Genomic DNA, 16555 nt, shown 5'->3' with positions numbered 1-16555 from the left:
GTAGAAGCTGGGTATTGCTTCAGTTAATAGCCAAATACTGGCGATGTTCGTTTTGCATTATTATATATCTATTGTAAGTTGAGCACACGTATACCCTGGCCAGTAGCAACAAATCAAAATGTAAGTAATAATAAAAATCAAAACATTATATATTTTCCTTGGGGGGGGGGGAGGAATGTCAAATTAAAACCAGAAGTAATTTCTTAAATGGGAAACAGAAAGCAAGTTGAGGTCTCTGACCAGGGTCAGATGAGGACATTCTTTCACCCCAACCAAAGGATTCTGGGAACTGTAGTTTACCCCCACAAAGCTGCAGTTCTCAGCACTAATTACAGCTCCCAGGGTTCTTTGGGGTGAGGGGATGTGTGCTTTAAAAGTCCAGTGTCCATGCAGTCTGGGCTGCGGAGAAGCAGAGACAGTAAAAACAAGAACAAAACCTTACCTGTGGAATCGGTGCTTTTCATTCAAGATGCTTGGGAGTTATTCCGAATGGAAAGTAATGCCTCTAGAAGAAGGGGGGGAAATCCCTTTCTTTCTTTCCTTCTTTCTTTCTTTCTTTCTTTCTTTCTTTCTTTCTTTCTTTCTTTCTTTCTCCCTCCTCCTTCTAAATATAGCGTTGGACGCGAAGACAGGCAGCAAAGTGTGGAATAGGCACTGGAAACCGAAAAGAGAGAGAGGAGGGGAAAAAATGAAACTCCTTGTCTTCTGTCTGTACTCCAAACTGCTTTGCAATCTCCTGGCTCGCTGCCTCAAATCTCTTGGAAATTTATGAAGTGGCATGGGACTTGCTGAGTATTTAAGCCTTGCAGGGTGGCTCTATTTATTTATTTATTTATTCCGGACCAAGGCATGGGGGGGGGGAGGAACCCTCTGTGTCCCTTTGCTTGTGAGCAAATATGCTCAAGGTGGCTTAGAGAGACACAGAGAGATACGAAGTTAAAACCCAATAAACATTAATCTGGAATCCAAACACACACACACTATAAAGAGGGAGGCAAGGCTTAAAATCTAGATTCTAGCAGCACAAAGGCCACTGGAAAAGAAGAATGTGCTTCTGGTTTTTCTGAATGGGCGAGTGAAACAAGACTGGGAGAGGGTTCTTTAACCAATGGGGCCACCACTAAAAAGGCTTCTGTTCTGGAAGAACTGAAGTGAATCTCATCTCTGATGGTGGTATTATATTTATTTTTATTTATAAACTGTCCTATACTGGAGGTCTCAGGGTGGTTCACATAAAAAGACCACAGCATATAAAAAAGCACTTCTCACTGCAGAGGGTATTTGGGGGAATATGCTCTCTCAACTATCCTGAATCCATCACACCCTTCTTTTTTAAAGCAAACACTTTGAGTCTAGCCTGGAAACTAAATGCTAACCAGTGGGATTCTTTAAAAACTGATGTCATGTGTGCTCAGCTCAGCATGAGAGCCATTTTGTCAAATTGCTGCAAGTCACATCACCACCTTACATTTAAAGTACATTTATGGTGCTTTTACAGTCCTGGCTTCCTCCAAAGAATCCTAGGAGCTGCAATTTATCCTTCACACAGCTACAATTCCCAGCACCCTTAACAAACTAAAGCTCCCAGGATGTTTTGAGGGAAGCCATGTCCTTTAAATGGGTATTGCCAAAGTTCCTGAACTGTCTCCAAGGGCAATCTCTCTCTCTTTTTAATATAATTTTTATTAGTTTTTTTAACATATCATTTTCAACAGTAATTAAACATACTTTTACATCTTATTCAAATTTTTGACTTCCATCAATCTTGTCTGAAATTTTTTCCAGTCTAATCTCTCAGTATGCATTTCTTATCTTCCCTATTAGATTTCAAACTCATAACCAATATCTCTATCTTTTTCTACTTTGTAACACTTCGTATATTTCTCCTTACAATACTTCTTGTAGTCCTACTAGCATAATTTGATTACAGTTGCTCTTCAAATAACTCATATACTTCTTCCAATCTTCTGTAAATCTCTGGTCCTGCAAGTTTCGAATCCTTCCTGTCATTTTGTCCAATTCTGTGTAGTCCATTAATTTCGCCTGCCATTCTTCTTTTGTCGGAATTTCTTCTTGTTTCCATTTCTGGGCTAACAATACTCTTGCCAGCCTCCAAGGGAAATCTCATATAGATCACATCACAAGATGAGAAGTTAGCAGGACATGCAAAACAATAGTGGGGTTTTTGTTTCCCAGGAAGGGGCATTGTGGTTCGAGGACCCGACCCCCGCAATGTGGAATGAATACACAAGGACACGTGATATAAGGTTAATGGGCAAGAAAAGGCCACAACTTTATTGATTACAGCAGTGATAAGGTATTGGCTTAGGCATTCGATGTCTAAAACAAGGGGGTTTATTCACCAGTAGATGGGGTCTGTTGATGCTCATCCAACTATAGGCTCTCCCCTGATGTCACCGAGGGTCGTGCCATGGCCTCCCGCCAAGCAGGCATCGGACAGAGTACACGACCGCCGGATTCCTTTAACGGAATACCCAAAAATTGAAGACATAGGCGATGGCCACACCTAGCTCTTCGACACATCACAACACATTATTCCAATGCCTAACTGCCACCCGAGCCAAAAAAGGCTCGCCGCCAATACCATCACAGCTGCAACCAATCCCAAATACTGCTGATGATGCTATCTAGCCAAATGTCGTTCCCCGTGTCTGAGAGATGCAGCCCATCATTCCGGTATAAGGCCTGGTCGCCAATCCGTCGAATGCTTCCTGTCATTTTGTCCAATTCTGTGTAGTCCATTAATTTCATCTGCCATTCTTCTTTCGTCGGAATTTCTTCTTGTTTCCATTTCTGGGCTAACAATACTCTTGCCGGTCTCCAAGGGAAATCTCATATAGATCACATCACAGAAGTCAAGACAAGAAGTTAGCAGGACATGCAAAACAATAGTGGGGTTTTTGTTTCCTAGGAAGGGGCATTGCTGGGATACTCAGCATTGGAAGAAAGAGGTTTTTAGTCACAGTACTGTCTGTGCATTCACAAGCACTCTAAAAGAGACTCTCTCTCTCTCTCCTCTCTCTCTCTCTCTCTCTCTCTCTCTCTCTCTCTCTCTGTGTGTGTCTGTGTGGTGCGACTGTAAAAGGTAAAGGGACCCCTGACCATTAGGTCCAGTCGTGATAGACTCTGGGGTTGTGGCGCTCATCTCGCTTTATTGGCTTTATTGGCCAAGGGAGCCAGCATACAGCTTCCGGGTCATGTGCCCAGCATGACTAAGCCGCTTCTGGCAAACCAGAGCAGCGCACGGAAACGCCGTTTACCTTCCTGTAGGAGCGGTACCTATTTATCTACTTGCACTTGATGTGCTTTCGAACTGCTAGGTTGGCAGGAGCTGGGACTGAGCAACGAGAGCTCACCCCGTCGTGGGGATTTGAACCGCTGACCTTCTGATCGGCAAGTCCTAGGCTCTGTGGTTTAACCCACAGTGCCACCCGTTAGGGCCTGTTAAGTCACTAAGAAACTTGCCTGGCTCCTTCAGCAATGTAATTCCCCCAGACACGCAACACTATTTTACAGGGCTGGAACCAGAAAGACTCTCTTCCAAGATCTCGGAAAGTCAGATCTCAGAGAGTCACCAACAGCCCTGAGTTCCACAGGCCTGACTCAATATAAAAAAGACAATGTTGTGCCTGATTCAAAACAGCCCACCGACCTCTTGACTCTCAGCTTCTGTGAGATCCGGATGGCAAAGTGTTCTGTGGAACACCCTACAGAAGCAGTTTGTTGCAGCAATGTCCAAAGTTGGGCAGCCACCATCTCTGGCATTGCGTCCCTTATTCCCACAAGTTCCGTCTTGCTTTTTCGTTACGACGAGCCATAAATATGCCTGGCTGGGATGTTGTTGTGGTCCACTCCTCACGGAAGGAAACCCAAGGGCTCTTGTTCATCTTAATTGGTGTCACCGAGGGCTCCCTCTTGCTATGTGCTCCAGAGGCAGCTGAGGACGGAGTCTGTTTACCCAACCAATTCCGATGCATGGAAATCCATTTATCAAATTGCTGCTACTGGAACTAATGCTGTGCTAACAGCCCCCAGGCGCTTTGCTGTCCTCACTTGATTTCCCAGTGCAAACGGAGGACAGAAGGAATGACCTTCTTCCTGTCTCCAGACGTCTGCCCCTGGAAAGCTTCTACAAAAAAGGAAGACTTCATTCTCAACTTACCTTCTGTCCTGTACTTTCTAAGCAAAGGTCCACATTTTCAAGCTCTGCATCTGAGTGCTTTTTCTTTCCTTTCCTTGAAAAACTGCTCTTTAATGCTGAATCGGAACAGCAATTCAGGTTATCCATGAATTGCCATTTGCTCCACTTCAGCAGTAAAGAGCAGGGTTTTTAAAGATCCTTAAATAATAGGGACGTGGGTGGCACTGTGGGTTAAACCACAGAGCCTAGGACTTGCCGATCAGCAGGTTGGCAGTTTGAATCCCCGCGATGGGGTGAGCCCCCGTTGCTCGGTCCCTGCTCCTGCCAACCTAGCAGTTCGAAAGCATGTCAAAGTGCAAGTAGATAAATACCTTCCAGCGGGAAGGTAAACGGTGTTTCCGTGCTGCTCTGGTTCGCCAGAAGCAGCTTAGTCATGCTGGCCACATGACTCGGAAGCTGTACACTGGCTCCCTCGGCCAATAAAGCATGATGAGCACCGGAACCCGAGTCGGTCACGACTGGACAGGGGTCCCTTTACCTTTACCTAAATAATAATAATAACATTGGACCATCACCTTAACTTGAGACAATGGATTCCATATATTAATAACACCTTTGCAAAGGGTGCCAGGCTGCATGGCTATGCACATGGCTGCATTGTCTTCACACAGCTGTGCAGGATTGTAACCTGGGGGAACAGCACTACGGAACTGCAGCTGGAGAACTCCCAGGAGCTGGATGATTTGGGAAGCTGCAGTACCTCCTTCCCACCAGTCGCACTGGCGGTGCCCAAGAGCAGCAGGGCAGCAGCTCCCTCTTGTAGTGAAGTGTCACAGTTGCAGTAGGAGCATAGAAGTGGAAGGGGGAGGGTTAAGCACCAGCGCTGTCCCAATGAAGAGTTGGCAAAGCTCAAAATGCATTTGGATTAGGGCTGCAAGCATGCGTCTCTTTGACAGGTAGACTGAATCCAGGACAGTGCAGGACACGGTATGCCAGAGCAGGCAGACAAGGACATCCAGAGACTAAATCAGGGATCATAGAGTTGGAAGGGACCATCAATATCAATTAAATTAAATTAAATTAAATTAAATTAAATTAAATTAAATTAAATTAAATTAAATTAAATTAAATTAAATGACTCCAGCTTCTTGGGAGAAAAGTGATGGCAAACCTACACAGCATCTTAAAAGCAGAGACATCACCTTGCTGACAAAGGTCCGTATAGTTCAAGCTCTTGTTTTCCCAGTAGTGATGTATGGAAGTGAGAGCTGGACCATAAAGAAGGCTGATCGCCGAAGAGTGGATGCTTTTGAATTCTGGTGCTGAAGGAGACTCTTGAGAGTCCCATGGACCGCAAGAAGATCAAACCGATCCATTCTGAAGGAAATCAGCCCTGAGTGCTCACTGGAAGGACAGATCCTGAAGCTGAGATGCCAATACTTTGGCGACCTCGTGAGAAGAGAAGACTCCCTGGAAAAGACCTTGATGTTGGGAAAGATGGAGGGCACAAGGAGAAGGGGACGACAGAGGATGAGATGGTTGGACAGTGTTCTTGAAGCTACCAGCATGAGTTTGACTAAACTGCGGGAGGCAGTGGAAGACAGGAATGCCTGCCGTACTCTGGTCCATGGGGTCACAGAGAGTCAGACATGACTAAACGACTAAACAACAAAAGGCTGGTAAAGAAACCATAGTTAAGATACTAACAGGAATATTATCTGCGAAACCATAAACTTGTCGATGTTTGTAAAATAAACTTGGTTTTTTTGGTTCACTTTTAACAACTGACTGTTTTACCAGAGAGTAACTGGTTGGTGGCAGCGGGGAAGCAATCAGAGTGGTGGCACAGGGATCAATAGACCGTTAAACGACTGGGGACCCTGTGTGATCGCCACACCTGCCCTTGTGAAGACAGCACCACTGCCCCCATGTAGTCCTCCTGAAGTCCTTTAGAAAGGATTTGTGCACCCGGTGATGAACAGCTGTGCAGCTTCAAGCTGGCTGTTGAGGCTCTGCCAAAGGAAGGCAGGATTCCCAGGCTATCATGCCTGACAGATGCCAGGCATGTGGGAGGAGACGGCGACTCCCGATCTGCCCGCAGCTCCCAGGGCCGGGTGGGAACCGCTGAGGAGCCTTTGAGGGGCAGGAGCGAGCTGCTGTTGGAACGTGGTCGCAGGCCATAATAGCTTCCCAGAGGAATGACTGATGGGGCTTAAAATACATTTCCTCCTGCTTGATTGAAACAGAGTCATATCCAGCAGTGTCTTGGAGATGTCATAAGGCAGCGTGTGACTGAGCAACGGTCAGTGTGTGACTGAGCAAAATCAATAAAAAAGAAATTTAAAAAAGGCAGTGTGTGTGTGTGAGAGAGAGAGAGAGAGAGAGAGAGAGAGAGAGAATGAATGTACCTTTCCCAGCCTGAGTAACACCAGGTCCAGGGACACGGGTGGCGCTGTAGTCTAAACTACTAAGTCTCTTTGGCTTGCCAGTTGGAAGGTCGGTGGTTGGGGTGCGCTCCCATTGCTCGGTCCCTTCTCCTGCCAACCTAGCAGTTTGAAAGCACGCCAGTCCAAGTAGATAAATAGGTACCACTGCAGCGGGAAGGTAAATGGCGTTTCCGTGCTCTCTGGCACTCGTCACACTGTCCTGCTGCTCCAGAAGTGGTTTAGTCATGCTGGCCACATGACCTGGAAATCTGTCTGCAGATGGCTCCTTCGGCCTGAACATGAGATGAGCACCACAACCCCATAGTCGCCTTTGACTGGATTTAACCATCCAGGGGTCCTTTTAAACTTTTCTTTTAACCACCTGGTCTATTCATGCCACCCACGTTGTATGCAGGGCTGATGTACTGGGCAAATTAATTGGTTCAATTAATCAATTGAAAGAAATGTGCTGTGCTGGTCCCGTGGGTTACCCGAGAGGCGAGGTCCAAGTCCGGTCCGTGGTCAAAGGTGCAACATGGAGGCAGTCCGTAGTAGCTGAAGCTGGGTGCAGGGCAGGGAGTCGGGTGAAGTCAGGAACAGGCTTGCAAGCAGGGAGCCAGGGCAGGTCAGGAGCTCAGGCAGAAAAGCAGGACAGGGTCCAGACAGGAACTAGCAACCAACAATGTTGCTCCTGCAACTTGGGACTGGGGCTGGCTGGCTTTTATCTGCCCCGAGGCATAGGGCGGCCCCGGTCCACAGGTGACTCGCCTCTCTTGGCCTGGAGGAGAGCACTCCTTCTGCGGGAGCTTAGTTCCCTCTGCCTCTCTGCCCTGAGCCTCTGCAGCTCAGGAGAGGCTGGAGGGTTACCGGACCCAGAGGCAACCTCAGCTTCCTCTGACGGGGCTGAGAGTGGAGCACCTGCAGGCAATGGGTCCTCCATCCCCTCAGAAGCCAGAGCAGACTCAGCTGATGCCTGCACCTGAGGATCCAGCACAGGTGAGGACCCTTCAGGCTCATGCCCCAGCCCCAGCTCAGCTGGTTCTGGAGGCAGGGAATCCTGTGCAGGCTGGGATCCCTCAGGTTCAGCATCTGAGTCCGAATCCTAGGCCATCACATGTGCTCTTGCTAGTTCCGCCACCCTCATAAATTCAGGGAGGTGGTGGCCATCAAGTTGTGGAATTCCCTCTTCACAGAGGTGAGTCTGGCTTTTTCAATATACAGCTGTCGACAAAAGCTGAAGGCCAACATTTTCACTTCGACACCTGTGTGTTTTCAGGGCCTGCCCTATTCAGCACCTCTGGCGAGGGACAAGTCATGTCCACCTTTGGTCCCCACCCTGCACTCAGCTCTCACCTGTGGCTCCTAGAAGCTTTTAGCGTATGACAATGGCCACAATCTAGGAAATGGCTTCGACAGGCTGGCTAAACCAGGTGAGGGTAGCCTACGGTCTCAAACCCTCGGTCAGTTAGGGACTTTCCTTGCACATGTAGACGGGCTCTGGCAGTTCAAACGGATGAGACGAATGGCGGGTCCATTGGTCAAGAAGACATTTGGACTACTGCAATGCGCTCTGTGTGGGGCTACCTTTGAAGGTGACCTGGAAACTACAACTAATCCAGAATGCGGCAGCTAGACTGGTGACTGGGAGCGGCCGCCGAGACCACATAGCACCGGTCTTGAAAGACCTACACCGGCTCCCAGTACGTTTCTGAGCACAATTCAAAGTGTTGGTGCTGACCTTTAAAGCCCTAAATGGCCTTGGTCCAGTATATCTGAAGGAGCGTCTCCAGCCCCATCATTCTGCCCGGACGCTGAGGTCCAGCGCCGAGGGCCTTCTGGAGGTTCCCTCACTGCGAGAAGCCAAGTTACAGGGAACCAGGCAGAGGGCCTTCTTGGTAGTGGCACCCGCCCTGTGGAATGCCCTCCCACCAGATGTCAAAGAGAACAACAACTACCAGACCTTTAGAAGACATCTGAAGGCAGCCCTTTTTAGGGAAGCTTTTAATGATTAATAGGTTATTGTATTTTAGTGTTTTGTTGGAAGCCGCCCAGAGTAGCTGGGGAAGCCCAGACAGATGTGCGGGGTATAAATAAAAAAAGATGATGATGATGATGATGATGATGATGATGATGATGATGATGATTTTCTACACGTGCTGTAGAGGGAAGTGAGGGGAAGATGGGGCTCATTCACTTGGGAAAGGAGTCCATCTAGCAGAAGGAAACTCTGAACCTCTAAACCTCCTCTGCCTTGCGGCAATACTCAGTTGGGAGTAAACCCAGAGGAAAAATTTGTACCCACTGCCTTGTGGGACATCTTCAGGAGAAGAAAGAGCCAAGGTTGTGGAATTATGTCTGGTCAGGCGCTCAGTTTCCTTCACGAGTGACAATATTTCATTTTTTCCTGTCCTGTAATGGGTTTTGAGGTAAGCAGCTTGGAGAAGAAGAAGAGTTTGGATTTGATATCCAGCTTTATCACTACCCAAAGGAGTCTCAAAGCGGCTAACAATCTCCTTTCCCTTCCTTCCCCACAACAAACACTCTGTAAGGTGAGTGAGGCTGAGAGACTTCAGAGAAGTGTGACTAGCCCAAGGTCACCCAGCAGCTGCATGTGGAGGAGCGGGGAATCGAACCCGGTTCACCAGATTACGAGTCTACCACTCTTAACCACTACACCACACTGGCTATCAAGAGAATGGAAATACTTTCAGAGGAAGATGGGACAAAACGAACGCCGGCCAGACCTTCAAATACAGAGCAAACTGTTGTGTGTTGGGATAAGATTCCATTCTTATTTCCTAGATAGCGCATACCAAGCCTAGAGAACCTGTTGCCCTTGAGATGTTGCTGGATTATAATTTCCAGAGCTGGATTTAGGGCAGTTTTGGTGGTTCCTCCACACAAGAGGCTGAGCCAAAGGGGTACAAAATTGAGAAGATCCATAATGGAGAAGATCCATTTAGGGGTGCCAAATTTTGGGCTCGCATAGGGGCCAAAATTTGTATTATGAAAGATTACCTAAGCCCACCCAGTAACCTCTTATAATCCCTGACCCTTGCTACCAGGACTTCCACTTCAGCCAACTGTTTTGCAACAGAGTTGGTTCACACATTCAGATGCTGAGTCTACATGGACTGCAACCTCAAGTCACCATGTAGGTGCATTTGTGAACCAGAGATACTTAGTCACAAATGCCAGCCACGATCTCTGTGTATAAGTAGGGCACACTCTCATATTTCTCATATGATTATTCTATTTATCTATAAAACTTACTAGTCACTCCTCGGTTGTAGAAAAAGAAGATTAAAGCAGTAAAGATGGGGGGGGGGGAACAGGCACCATAAGACAACCAGCCAGCACACATACAATTGGGAAACAAACTCTCGCCAGAATGGTTCTATCTTCCTAGTAAAGTTTATCAGAAAAATAGCTCTTGTGTTGACGGATGTTTGTGGGAAGCTTTTTCACACTGAGGGCCACATTTCCACATTTCCCATTGGGAAACCTTTCTGGGGGCACTTATCAGTGGGGAGTGTAGCAAAAATGGGTGTAGTCTGACATACCACCATCCAGCCAAGCAAGAGTTTGAGTGCTGGAATTACAGTAGCAAGGACCATTCAGTTAGTAACCAAAGGGTTAATTCTCTTGACAGTTACTCCACTAATGAGAGAGTGGCGGAGGTGTTGCTTAACGACCCATCAGAGTGCCATGATGCTCAATGAGGTAACATGTGCTCTGACTGGCTGTGTGGTACTGAGGGAGTTTTCCTCAGTACGTGTGGTTGAATGTCTTCCTACTATGAACAAGGCCAGACAGGAGAAAGACTAAATAATAATAATAATAATAATAATAATAATAATAATAATAATATCCTCTTCAGCATTCAAAGCATGTTGCAGCTAGGTAAAAATCACTCGAGGGGAGTGCAGCACAGGGCCAGAGGTATGTGTGGGCTGGGCAGGGTCCCAAAGCCTGGATATATAGGTTTGGCAGGCAGCAAATGACAAACCTAGACAGCATCTTAAAAAGCAGAGACATCACCTTGCCAACAAAGGCCTGTATCGTTAAAGCTATGGTTTTCCCAGTAGTGATGTATGGAAGTGAGAGCTGGACCATAAAGAAGGCTGATCGCCGAAGAATTGATGCTTTTGAATTATGGTGCTGGAGGAGACTCTTGAGAGTCCCATGGACTGCAAGAAGATGAAACCTCTCCATTCTTAAGGAAATCAGCCCTGAGTGCTCACTGGAAGGACAGATCCTGAAGCTGAGGCTCCAATACTTTGGCCACCTTGTGAGAAGAGAAGACTCCCTGGAAAAGACCTTGATGTTGGGAAAGATGGAGGGCACAAGGAGAAGGGGACGACAGAGGGCGAGATGGTTGGACAGTGTTCTCAAAGAGACCAAGATGAGTTTGACCAAACTGGTGGAAGACAGGAGTGCCTGGCATGCTCTGGTCTATGGGGTCACGAAGAGTCGGACACGACTAAACGACTAAACAACAACAACAACAAATAGATGAATATCAATAGGCAGGGAGTTCCAAAGTGTAGGTCTTGCTACACTACACAATTGAATTTTTACATCCGGGAGGTTGTCTGGTTTGTCCTGGATCTTTGGCACGTAAACTGAAAAATTGCAGCTCTTCCTACTTCCAACTTTTGGGGTGTACTGGTTTTTTACTTTTTGAAATATGGCAACTGAAGGAGTGTCTCTACCCCCATTGATCTACCCGGACACTGAGGTCCAGCACCAAGGGCCTTCTGGCGGTTCCCTCACTGCAAGAAGCCAAGTTACAGGGAACCAGGCAGAGGGCCTTCTCGGTAGTGGCGCCTGCCCTGTGGAACGCCCTCCCACCAGATGTCAAAGAGAACAACAACTCCCAGACTTTTAGACAACATCTGAAGGCAGCCCTGTTTAGGGAAGCTTTTAATGTTTGGTGTATTACAGTATTTTAATATTGTGTTGGAAGCCCCCCAGAGTGGCTGGGAAAACCCAGCCAAATGGGCAGGGTATAAATAATATATTATTATTATTATTATTATTATTATTATTATTATTAAACTTATCTTATGTGTCGCCTGTTACAGATAGGTAGCCATGTTGGTCTGCCATAGTCAAAACAAAAAATTCCTTCCAGTACACCTTAAAGACCAACTAAGTTAGTTCTAGGTATGAGCTTTCGTGTGCATGCACACTTCTTCAGATACCACGAAAGCTCATACCTAGAACTAACTTAGTTGGTCTTTAAGGTGCTACTGGAAGGAATTTTTTGTTTTGATTATGTGTCGCCTGTAATGATGATGATAGCAACCACAACCACCAGAGACCTAGCAAATGCTGTTTTATTCCAAATTGTTATTGAATGCTGTCTTGTTGCTGCATAGGAATAGTGGTACAGAAACAGGTGAATAATGGAATAAATGAACTTAAAGAAAAGCCATAAAGAGTACTCAGATTTCCTCAGACGCCTTCAGTCACAGTCCAAAGTGTCGATTGTAACATCTGGAGTGTATAAGCCCAATTCTGCTTAATCTTCTAGTCAAGAAACACCAACTATCTTCTAATTTTTACAGGAGTGTTAAGGTTTTTTTTGCAGCAAATGAATGAGAAAAGGTTTTCTGGGATGTTAAAGAGGAAACTATTTATTATAGCATGAGTATTCACGTTTTGTAGTCCCATCAGACGCACAGAGCATTCTCCTGAGTCATAAGAACGTAAAACACATGGGTTTGGGGGGGGGGAGGAGGAGTGGTTGTAAAAAGTGAGGTCAGAGTGAAATGAAATCCAAAACAGTACAAACAGGGATGTGTATATACTTAGCAATTGTCATTCACAAGACAGTTCCTGTTGACAAAGGCATCCTAGTGTTGGTAAGCCTAAATTTGTTTTGGCTCAGTCCATGTGTGATATATTATTTTTATTAATTAATTAAATGTTTATACCGTCCTGTACCCATAGATCTCTGGGTGGTTAACAACACAGAACTCCAATATAAAAGAAACAAGATACATAATAAAAACAGAAACAAACCCAAAATCCCCACTTCCACAATGTCTCAGGGTCCAGGTAGGTTTATATGGAGAAAGGTGGTCCTTAAGGTATTGCTGTCCTGAGCTGTAGGATTAATATAGGTTTGTGGGCAGGCTTATCTAAGCAAAAATATTTTGAATAGGTGCCAAAATGAGCTCAGTGCCTGATATCAATAGGCAAGTAGTTCCAGAAGTGCAGAAACGCTCAATGTATTGTAATTCACATTTTACACCCCCACAATCCATAACCCAGGATAACTCCATGGATCTGGTGGGTTGTAGGCCGCGAAAGCTTATGCCGCGATCTATTTATCTCTCTCTTTTTGCAATATATTTACCTTTCACCTTCTGCAAGACTCTATGTCCTCCTACTTGCAGCAATGATAAAAATTGCAATCCGTTCACAATTCCTTTTCACTGAAAAAAAACCCCTGTCTTCTTATGAGACCCAAGTGGCAACCTCAGTTCTTAAGCTGAATCGATTCAGGAATTAGGGCACAAGACATAGCGGTGTTCACCTCGTTGCACTTTTCTCGTGATCTGATCTCCAACAACTTTCTGCTCGAGTAAATCTTTTCCACTCCACGGTGCACGCAGCACGTTTAATGGATGTTCCCCAGCTTTGCTGTCTCACACATCAGTGGCTTAGTGATTCAGATACCTTCCTACTAGTCCTTTGTACCTTAAATGATTAAAATACACAGGAGAGGATGAGGGCCTCCAGACTGTCAGTATTTCACAGAAAGCTCAGTTGGCCGAGCACGAGACTCTTCATCTTGGGATCGTGAGTTCGAATCCCACGTTGGGCAAAATATTCCTGCATTGCAGAGGGCAAGACGAGCCTTGTGGTCCCTTCAGACTTTGCAATTCTACAGTTCTATGGAACGCACACCAGAAACGCACACCCTGGGGCAACACATACCCTTTTAAAAAATAAACTGACTTTCAGGAGTTTAGAAATTGATGGGGAAATGCGATGGGAAATGTGAGGTGCATGAGTGACCAATTGTAGGATTGGGACCCCTGACAGGTGGACATTGAACCTTTGCTTAAAAATCTCCAAGGAAGGATAATCCATCACTTTCCTCCCCCCCCCCAATTTTTTTATTGGTTTTCCAAGTTTATAACAAATATAACATACAAAAGAGAAAAAAGAAAAAAAAGAAAAGAAAAAAGAAAAAACATACAAATAAACACTTAATCCTTCTAAAAATCCAATTTAGTTTTCATTGTTAATTGACTTCTTCAAATCCCCCCTAACTGAATTCCATTGTATCCCCTTGTAACAGTTTTCCAATATCTTCTTTCTAACATAATTTACTTTTTCAAATTCCTTTCTTTACTTCTTTTCATAGTTTCTCCCATAATGTTTTACAGTTTAATCATATTCTATTCCTAAGCCAATTTGATAAATTCAAGTTGCTTCTACTTGTCTTATATTACAATATTTAGCTAAGTAATCTTTAAATTTCTTCCATTGTTCCTGGTGGAATCCACCGCTTTCCAAGGTAGCATGGGTGTAGCTGGGCAGGGGCGGGGGGAAGCTTCTCCCCCATCAAGTAATTAAATAAAAATACTTAACTAAAAGTAGAAATCGCAGAAAGATTTTGAAAGACTCCCCCCCCCCCGAGCACTCAAAAAAAAGTAATTTAAAACAACTGCTGTTGAGACATTTCATCATTTCAAAGCTGCTAAGCAGAGCCAGGCAGAGGATGATAACCGAGAGGTAGGATCAGACCCAGGTCCTATCCAGTCCAGCGCTCTGTTCTGATGGTGGGTAACCAGAAGTCGCCGAAGGAATCCCGCAAGCAGAAACATAGCACCACAGCACTTTCCCCACCTGTGATTCCCAACAACTGTTGCTCAGGGGCTTCTTGCCTCTGACAGTGGGCTAGCAGTCTTTGATAGCCTCATCCTCCGTTTTTCGGTCTAATCCTCTTTCAAAGGCCATTGCTGCCTCTTGTGGAAGTGAATTCTGCCATTTGGCAAACCAGGATAAGCAGAGGGCGAATGACTCTCACCCTTGCCACCTGCCCACCAACAAATCACAACAAATGCTCAGTAGAATGGAACCACCACCATAGCAAGCAAATCAGCACAAACACTCAATAAACAAGTTTTCTGGTGCAGCCACTAATCTCTTTCTCTTTTTTTCCTCTTGCAAACCCAGCTCCCCACATACTATCCAGAGAAGATCACAGTCCTTACCTGTCTATTCAGCTTGATGGAGAAAGCTTCGCTCCTGCTTCCAGATCCCTGAGTCAGCCCGGCAGCAGTCCCCTGTTACTCCAGAGTGCTAACTCAATGCCGCCGCAGCAGCCAGACTCCTTTGGTTTACTTTGACATTGACGTCAGAGTCCTTTTTCTAGCGTCCAAAAAAACTTTGGCAAAAGGAAGGGAGGGAGGAATAAATATGCCTGCTGCAGAACTGCCTTTACGACTGGGAGAGACGTTCGGCCATGTGGGGGCATTTCCAGAAAGCAGCATGTCTAATCTCTCATTCAAAGGGTTTTTATTTATTTATCCTGTGCCCTGTTCTGCGGGGAAGTCGGGAGCAGCTTAGAGTGGGCTCCTTGGGCAGATTCCAGGCCCTGATTAGCCAGGGACCTGCTTAGTTTTAGCACAGTAACAGCTTTGTGCCGTTAGCAGGCCTTTTTTGTGGCAACGCATCTGAAAAATGCACCGCGTCAGAAAATATGGAGAGCGTAGTCCCGGAAATGGCAGAGGAATGGCCAACCCAAATGATCAGGATAGCTTCCTTATGAGGAAAGGCTAACACCTTTGGGGATTTTTAGTTTTTATGGGGCAGAGGGAATGCCTGAGGCTGCAATTGTCTTCTTCTTTGGCGATCCCTCGTAGCCGAGTAAGGTTGACTTCCTAAACATGGTTTTAACAATGAGTCTGTAAGTGAATAAAGGGACCCCTGACCATTAGGTCCAGTCATGATCGAATCTGGGGTTGCGGCACTCATCTCGCTTATTGGCCGAGGCAGGCGGCGTACAGCTTCTGGGTCATGTGGCCAGCATGACTAAGCCGCTTCTGGCGAACCAGAGCAGCGCATGGAAACGCCGTTTACTTTCCCGCCGGAGCGGTACCTATTTATCTACTTGCACTTTGACGTGCTTTTGAACTGCTAGGTTGGCAGGAGCAGGGACCGAACAACGGGAGCTCACCCCGTCGCGGGGATTCAAACTGCTGACCTTCTGATTGGCAAGTCCTAGGCTCTGGTTTAACCCACAGCGCGATCCGTGTGCCTTCTGTAAGTGAATGTGGAGGCCAATTCTGGATCCACACGTCCTTCCACAGTGGGGACATTGGTTTCCGGGCGGCAGTTGATCACAGTGAGGGTTTGCCAAGCATGCCTTCCTCTTAGCATGTTTCTCTCTTGCAACCTGAGTTCAAGTGTCTTCAAAGCCCATGGTAAAGGCTGTTCTCAAATTGGAGTGCTCTCAGGCAAGTGTTTCCCAGTTGTTGGTGTTTATACTACATTTTAAAAGATTTGCCTTGAGACATTCTTTAAATCTCTTTTGTTGACCACCAGCATTACGCTTTCCATTTTTAAGTTCAGAATACAGTCATACCTCATGTTACGTTTGCTTCATGTTATGTTTTTTTCAGGTTGCGTCCCACGGCGACCCGGAAGTACCAGAAAGGGTTACTTCCGGGTTTTGCTGCTCACACATGCGCAGGTGAGCTAAACCGTGCTTCACACATGCGCACAATTGCCAAATCACATTGTGCACCTGCGCAGATACGGCGCTTCAGGTTGTGGGCTTTTCATGTTGCGAACGGGCCTCCGGAACGGATCCTGTTCACAACCAGAGGTGCCACTGTAGAGTAGTTGCTTTGGAAGACTATCATCAGGCATCTGCACAACATGTCCAGTCCATCGAAGTTGATGTTGAAGAATGAGGCTGCAATCCTAACCGCGTCTAAGC

The 16555-nt window shown here is 46.1% G+C and overlaps 1 protein-coding gene across 2 annotated transcripts in view; it reads right to left on the bottom strand.

Moving 5' to 3' along the window:
- Nucleotides 1–14965, bottom strand: part of GPR20 (G protein-coupled receptor 20) — a 29746-nt gene extending 14781 nt beyond the window's left edge. Inside the window, exons 1-3 of one of the 2 annotated variants that reach the window (XM_081874601.1) lie at nt 14826–14965; nt 623–654; nt 443–571 (exon numbers count right to left, since the gene is read on the bottom strand). The gene's annotated coding sequence lies outside the window, so the exon portion shown is untranslated. Of the gene's footprint in view, nt 1–442; nt 655–14825 lie in introns of both variants that reach the window. The other variant, XM_081874600.1, reaches the window with a different exon arrangement.
- Nucleotides 14966–16555: the final 1590 nt, after the last annotated feature.

The sequence above is a fragment of the Podarcis erhardii genome, assembly GCF_964252035.2.
Source record: "Podarcis erhardii genome assembly, chromosome: 8".
In the NCBI taxonomy this organism is placed as follows: domain Eukaryota; kingdom Metazoa; phylum Chordata; class Lepidosauria; order Squamata; family Lacertidae; genus Podarcis; species Podarcis erhardii.
This window is presented reverse-complemented; position numbering and strand designations above follow the sequence as displayed.